The sequence below is a fragment of the Lupinus angustifolius genome, chromosome LG02 (genome assembly GCF_001865875.1).
Source record: "Lupinus angustifolius cultivar Tanjil chromosome LG02, LupAngTanjil_v1.0, whole genome shotgun sequence".
Classification (NCBI taxonomy): Eukaryota; Viridiplantae; Streptophyta; class Magnoliopsida; order Fabales; family Fabaceae; genus Lupinus; species Lupinus angustifolius.
The window spans coordinates 19,789,255-19,796,618 of NC_032010.1; the positions used below are offsets into that span (position 1 = coordinate 19,789,255).

At 40.5% G+C, this 7,364-nt stretch overlaps 1 protein-coding gene across 2 annotated transcripts in view; it reads right to left on the minus strand.

Annotated features, from left to right (window-relative positions):
- Positions 2,214 to 7,364, minus strand: part of LOC109338147 (probable glucan 1,3-beta-glucosidase A) — a 24,319-nt gene continuing 19,168 nt past the window's right edge. For both annotated transcript variants that reach the window (XM_019575305.1, XM_019575297.1), the window contains one exon: positions 2,214 to 2,223. The gene's annotated coding sequence lies outside the window, so the exon portion shown is untranslated. The remainder of the gene's footprint in view (positions 2,224 to 7,364) is intronic.

The following is a 7,364-nucleotide window of genomic DNA, read 5'->3' on the forward strand; positions in this document are numbered from 1 at the left end:
ACAGCCACTTCGTGCTTGTCGACCCGCATTCTTATTTTATAGTATTAAATATTTAATTTTTATATATTTCTTTTTAGAGAATTATATTACTTTTATTGAGTATAGATATTATATTATAATTTATGTAATATAAAAAATGATAATGAATTGTGATATTACTAAAACTTACATTAAAAATTGTGTTGGTGGTTTGATATTTTCCGTGCATGTAACTTGCTCTAACTTTCATTAATATTTTTTTAATTATGTGAGAAAACATTATAGTAATAATTAATTAGAAGGGTAAAATAGGCAAAAAACTATATCATATGTAGATAGTTATAAGATGTTTTGGCTTTATATATAACTAATGTGTACAGGCATTTCATGCCTGCTGGCGAATATTGTATGTACTACATATTCAATTTTTATATATTTCATTTTTTTGAATTAAAATGCATTTGTTGTGTTCGGTGTACTTTATATTATATTTTTTTGTGTTTATGATAATGTTTAATTTAAAGTGAGATATGTGGTTAATTAATGTATTGGTGGTAGTTGCTTAGGATTATATAGTTTTTTTGTAAAAATTAAATAATGTTAAGGACAATATAGGAAATGAAAATTACACCATGAGGGAAGTTATTTCATGTTTTGACTTTATATATAGTATAGATATAGAACTATGTATCATTTTTGTTATTTAAATTTTTAATATATGTCGCACACCCTGCTGTCAGGTCTTAGAATCGTCACTGTTAGCTATATTTGTTTGAGTTGCAGATTGTATCCCTTTTGGATTCGTTTATAAGATGAGTTATGGTTGGAAAAATAATGCTTTTGAGCTATCTCAATTCTGGAAAATGTACTTTGTAACTAAGTTTTCAATTTCTATTCTTTACCCTTCAAAACTTTAACTCAAAAAGAAACTCTCAAAGAGTAAAGTATTGCAGGTAGTTGTGGGTGTATCTAAGTTTTAAAGGTGACATCCTAAATTAATTCATGAGTCACAATTTGTCATATGTCAAAGATGTGGTATTTAGGGGTACACCTAAATTTAGTTAAAATTTATAATCAAAATTCTTCAAGTAACATTCTGGTTAGGTATGTCAACTTCCTCTACTATTAGCTATTTAGCTGGTCATTCACGTGGGACCATAACACCATCTTCCGTAATCACCATTTATAGCTTATTGACATCAAGGCTTATCAAAGATTATTGTGATTTTCTCTTCCTCTTAGTTGTAGGTACTAAGATCACTTAATTGTAGGTACTAAAATGTGTTTTATCAAATTATATCCAGTACTAATGATATTAAAAAAAACAAAAAATAATAAATATTTAAAATTTTAATTTACATAATATATTTTCATTTATATAGGACAATTTTTGAGACATGAATTATAAAACAAATCTATGTTTCTACCGCCACCAATAATTATAAATATTGTTGCTATCTTATATGGAAGGGGGAATCCATTCTCTCCACCATTCTTAAAAAATTCTAGAGGGATAGTTGCTCGCACTCGCCCCTTCCAAACTCTGTTACCGGTTGCATCACATTCTTCGTTCTCCAATATCAACATTCTCAATTTAGTTTTTTAGGTACCATTTCACTATGACATCACAATCTTGACATACATCTTTTTTGGACCAACGAATTTACTGAGTACACCTATATCACCCTTAAGATTAAATATCACCTACAACATTGTATTTGCCATAGAGGGGACCTCCTATTACTCAAAACTCATAACTTCATAAAAAATAACTTAGTTATAGATCATGAGTTCAAGTTATGAGAGGCTTCATACAGGAGGAATAAAATACTTGTGGAAATATTAAATTTAAACTCTATAAATTCATAACCCAAAGTCATCACATGTCAAAGCTCATTTGTTGCATTCATCATTCAAATTTTGTTGGTGGCATGAGTATCTCCTAGTGCCATAAAGCCTACCATTTCATCATGTTAGAGGCATAGTCTCATTAGATGTATTGTCTGGGCAGATATATAAGTATTGTCTGGGCAGATATATAACATTATTGTAATATATCATAACTTGTATTGTTTCATTATATATAACAAAATTTAGTATAATGCACAATATAATTAAATATTTTACTTTTTCATGTTCTAGAGAAAAGTATAATTATTATATTTTTGTATAAGGGACTAGATAACCAATCTTAGTGAGTCACATTTCTATTTTAAGCAAAAATCTAAAAATTAATGAGTAGAGCTTTTGACTTTATTTAACTCATACCTATAATACCTATAATACCTATAGTGCACTTAACACTCAAGTCTTAAATTAAACCTCTATCAAAACTAAGAATGTGGAAGCCTTTAGAAAACTTCATACATCTTATGTGTAGCCCATCAGAGATAATATATGTTCTTTACTGTTAAGAGTGGATGATCGGGAGTTGAGGATGGATGGTCGGAAGCTGAAGTGTGATGGTCGGAAGAGTATGTTCGGTAGAGTGTAGGAAAACAAGTGACTTGGTCGGATGATCGTCTGGGCCCGCTGGGGGAGGTACCTGAAAAGGTTCTCCGACGATCAAGTCAGTAGAGTATTCTAGAGAGAGAATGGGAGTAAATAAGAGGGAAGTCAAAGCAATAAGTGTAGCAATAAATGAGAGAATGAGAATTAATTATATTCCATGTGTGGTCTCTTCTATTTATAGAGTTTAGGAAGTGCTGAGATGACATATGGTCATTGGTCAGCATCTAACGGTTACAAGGGACGTACTCTGGTCGTCCTTACTTGACCTGTGAATTTGTCCTTGTCGATTTGTCGGGGTTAGGTAGAATGTTGAGGCGGCATGACAAATGGTCTATGGTCTGACACTGATGGCGAGTCAGTGGCGCATTAAAGGCTATGTCAAAGGTGCATTAAATAACATGCCTGGAGTGCATTAAATAACGTGTTAGAGACCTTAATGTCGCGTTAGGAGCATTTATTGCATCTACCACATGTGGATCCATCTAAGGCGAACGACGGGGACATGCAGAGTACTACACAAGATACTCGGGTAGAAGGGGACAGCCCGAGGATGCCGGGCTAATAGATTCTTTTGAGGTTGATGGCATGGGTATGATCGGGCTGGAACAATTGCCCCTAGTCGATTAAGCCGGTCAGAGGTGACCGAGCTAATAGATTCTTTGGGTTTGACAGTCTGGGGTATGACTGGGCTGGAATAGTTGCCCCTAGTCTATTAGGCCGGTCAAAGGTGACCAAACTAATACACTTTGATCATTCTGATTTGGCGTAATGGAATATGGGTAAGGTCTTTAGGTAGGTATAGGAGGTAGGTCATGATGGCTAAGTGTTTTTATCGGACACGTGGGGGGATGTTTGGCGTTTCGTTTGTAAGTGGAACGATAGATGGACGCGTCTATTCGTTTCAGTTTTATTGCCTGGGTTTCTGTGTCACCGATGGATTGTCCTTGAGTGATTTTGAACGGGTGGATGCACATTTTGGCCTGAACCCCTAAGGAGGTCTGGGCTTGGGTCTCTCCTTATAAATAGGGGTTCCTTCCTTCATTCTTCTTCACTTTTCTTTCTGAGAAATTGTCTCTTGCCGAGCATACGCATTGTTTGAATCCGATCTTCAATTTTCTTCCAGAATCTTCTACTTCCATTAACTCAGTAACTTTCTCTCTCTCTCTCTCTCTCTCTCTCTTTTTCTTTTTTAATAATATTGTAGGCAGTTATGGCATCGTTAGGCAGAGATTCAAGCCCTGATGAGGTGGAGATCTTATCCGGGCCTCCACCCATTTTTACTACCGCAACTTGCCGCCACTGCCAACGAGGCCAACGCGCTGTTGCCTCGGCTAGTAATCGTTCCTCTTGGAGGTGATCTATCCAGCTGTCTTTTTCGGCCTTGCTGCACGACCTGAGGGAGAAAAAGGCCGGGAATGAGGCCGCCTTGATTGATCGGGCGACTTTCTCAGAGAAGTAGCGTCCGATCTTGGATAATATGTCCAGTTTGGATTCTCACTTCTTATGATGACAGGTCTACTATGGGGCGAACTTTTTCTGATCAGGCCGATCAGTTTACTATCCCGGAGGACATAGCGGGTAACGAGTGCTGCTATTGGTGGGTCGATCAAGAGGTTAGGGGAACTCGATCTTATTTCCCATGAGATGTACGTTTTTTCGAGGAGACAGTTGTTATGCGTCCGACTATCTATATCTTGCTTGTGTTTGTTGGTATTTGTTTGAACTTTTTCATTTGTTTCTTTCAGCATTAGCCATGGGGGATCAGGAAGACCATAGCAGGCTTCTAAAGCGGGTAGATGCTAAGAGGAAAGACGCGAAAAATAGCAAGCGTCTAAGGTTGAGTCTACCTACCCGGGTTGAGGGTCCTTCTTCTACTCCTCGAAGGGTAACTGCCCAGGCAAGCGGTTCGGATCGGGCCGCTGTGGATCGGCCAGTTCCCATCACGGTAGTGCCTCGTAAATTTGCCTCTGGTCAACCAGTTGACCTTACTGAGGAGCCTGATAGCCTTCCTGAAGTGGCCTTAGAGGAGGGTACATAGCTGGGGAAGTAGAGGTCAGGAAAGTCATATGGCAAGGGTAAACCCGGCCCCCTCCGCCTTAAGACTACTTACAACATTCTCAGGATTGTTGAAGAGGGTTTGGTCAACCCGGGGGTGAAAGATGTCATGGACAGGGTACCCTCGGTGGATCTGCTGAGGAGGACCCGTGAGGCTAGGGTTATGGTGGCTTCCGTCGCCATATACCTTGAAGGTGAGGGGTGCTCGCCACTTAGGTCGGGGACAACGCTTTAGCCAACCACATTTATGAAGAACTCTATCCAGTCTATCCAAACATGCATCAAATGAAGATCCATAAACTTTAAAATCATCCATAAACACCTCTATGCAATTCTCTAAAAATTCTGATTTGGCGTAATGGAATATGGGTAAGGTCTTTAGGTAGGTATAGGAGGTAGGTCATGATGGCTAAGTGTTTTTATCGGACACGTGGGGGGATGTTTGGCGTTTCGTTTGTAAGTGGAACGATAGATGGACGCGTCTATTCGTTTCAGTTTTATTGCCTGGGTTTCTGTGTCACCGATGGATTGTCCTTGAGTGATTTTGAACGGGTGGATGCACATTTTGGCCTGAACCCCTAAGGAGGTCTGGGCTTGGGTCTCTCCTTATAAATAGGGGTTCCTTCCTTCATTCTTCTTCACTTTTCTTTCTGAGAAATTGTCTCTTGCCGAGCATACGCATTGTTTGAATCCGATCTTCAATTTTCTTCCAGAATCTTCTACTTCCATTAACTCAGTAACTTTCTCTCTCTCTCTCTCTCTCTCTCTCTTTTTCTTTTTTAATAATATTGTAGGCAGTTATGGCATCGTTAGGCAGAGATTCAAGCCCTGATGAGGTGGAGATCTTATCCGGGCCTCCACCCATTTTTACTACCGCAACTTGCCGCCACTGCCAACGAGGCCAACGCGCTGTTGCCTCGGCTAGTAATCGTTCCTCTTGGAGGTGATCTATCCAGCTGTCTTTTTCGGCCTTGCTGCACGACCTGAGGGAGAAAAAGGCCGGGAATGAGGCCGCCTTGATTGATCGGGCGACTTTCTCAGAGAAGTAGCGTCCGATCTTGGATAATATGTCCAGTTTGGATTCTCACTTCTTATGATGACAGGTCTACTATGGGGCGAACTTTTTCTGATCAGGCCGATCAGTTTACTATCCCGGAGGACATAGCGGGTAACGAGTGCTGCTATTGGTGGGTCGATCAAGAGGTTAGGGGAACTCGATCTTATTTCCCATGAGATGTACGTTTTTTCGAGGAGACAGTTGTTATGCGTCCGACTATCTATATCTTGCTTGTGTTTGTTGGTATTTGTTTGAACTTTTTCATTTGTTTCTTTCAGCATTAGCCATGGGGGATCAGGAAGACCATAGCAGGCTTCTAAAGCGGGTAGATGCTAAGAGGAAAGACGCGAAAAATAGCAAGCGTCTAAGGTTGAGTCTACCTACCCGGGTTGAGGGTCCTTCTTCTACTCCTCGAAGGGTAACTGCCCAGGCAAGCGGTTCGGATCGGGCCGCTGTGGATCGGCCAGTTCCCATCACGGTAGTGCCTCGTAAATTTGCCTCTGGTCAACCAGTTGACCTTACTGAGGAGCCTGATAGCCTTCCTGAAGTGGCCTTAGAGGAGGGTACATAGCTGGGGAAGTAGAGGTCAGGAAAGTCATATGGCAAGGGTAAACCCGGCCCCCTCCGCCTTAAGACTACTTACAACATTCTCAGGATTGTTGAAGAGGGTTTGGTCAACCCGGGGGTGAAAGATGTCATGGACAGGGTACCCTCGGTGGATCTGCTGAGGAGGACCCGTGAGGCTAGGGTTATGGTGGCTTCCGTCGCCATATACCTTGAAGGTGAGGGGTGCTCGCCACTTAGGTCGGGGACAACGCTTTAGCCAACCTTCAAGAGCTTCATTCGGGTGAGCTTCATAAGTTGAAGGAGAAGCATGCTGAAGTGGTGAAGAACTTGGAGGCTCAGAACCTCTCGGATATTGAGTAACTCTCTATGGTGTCTCTCTAGATGAAGGATGCCCGTGAGCGGAAATGCTGGCCAAGATAGACGTGGGTGCCCCTAAACGGGAGGCGCATGCTCTAGCTGATCGGCTTAAGAGGAGTAAAGACGAGAGGCTTCAACTTTGGGACAAGTTGAAGACGTCTGACGCTGAGAATGCCCAAGTGCATAAGGAGTTGGATGACCTCAAGGCTGCCTACCTGTAGTTGGAGGATGATGTTGATGGGGCGGCTAATGTTGGCTAGGATAATGCCATTGCCCAGGTCGACTTGGTTTATCCTGATGCTGACTGGTCTTGGACTAGGATAGATGGCAGGTGATCGAGGCCGTACCCGATACAAATAAAATAACAATTAAAACTACAGTACTAGGACGTGACTCTTAGGTCGTTTCCCAAAGATTATCTTTCAAGCAAAGCTTCAAACACCTTATACTCACACACACAAGGGGGATTTTGTTGTTGGATAGTATGAACATAAATCAAATTCAGAAACAGTAGTTAAACAATGGAATAAAATGGCTAAATCCCTTTGTTTCGTTTGTTCACAACTCAATCCTCGGTTTCAAAAGATTATTTTCAAATTCCAACCATTAACTTCCGAATTTGTTGAGAATCAATTAACTAAACGATAATCAATTCAAAGTTCCAGAACTTAAACATCAAACTAAGCGAAATCAGTAAAAGTATGAAACGATTAACAAATTCACACGAACTAAGCATTCATGCACTAGAGAGAGTAAATCAACTAAGTGAAGATAAACTCAACCAACCAGTTTCTAAGCAATGGCATTAAGCAAACCATATTCAGAAAAGATAGAAGAA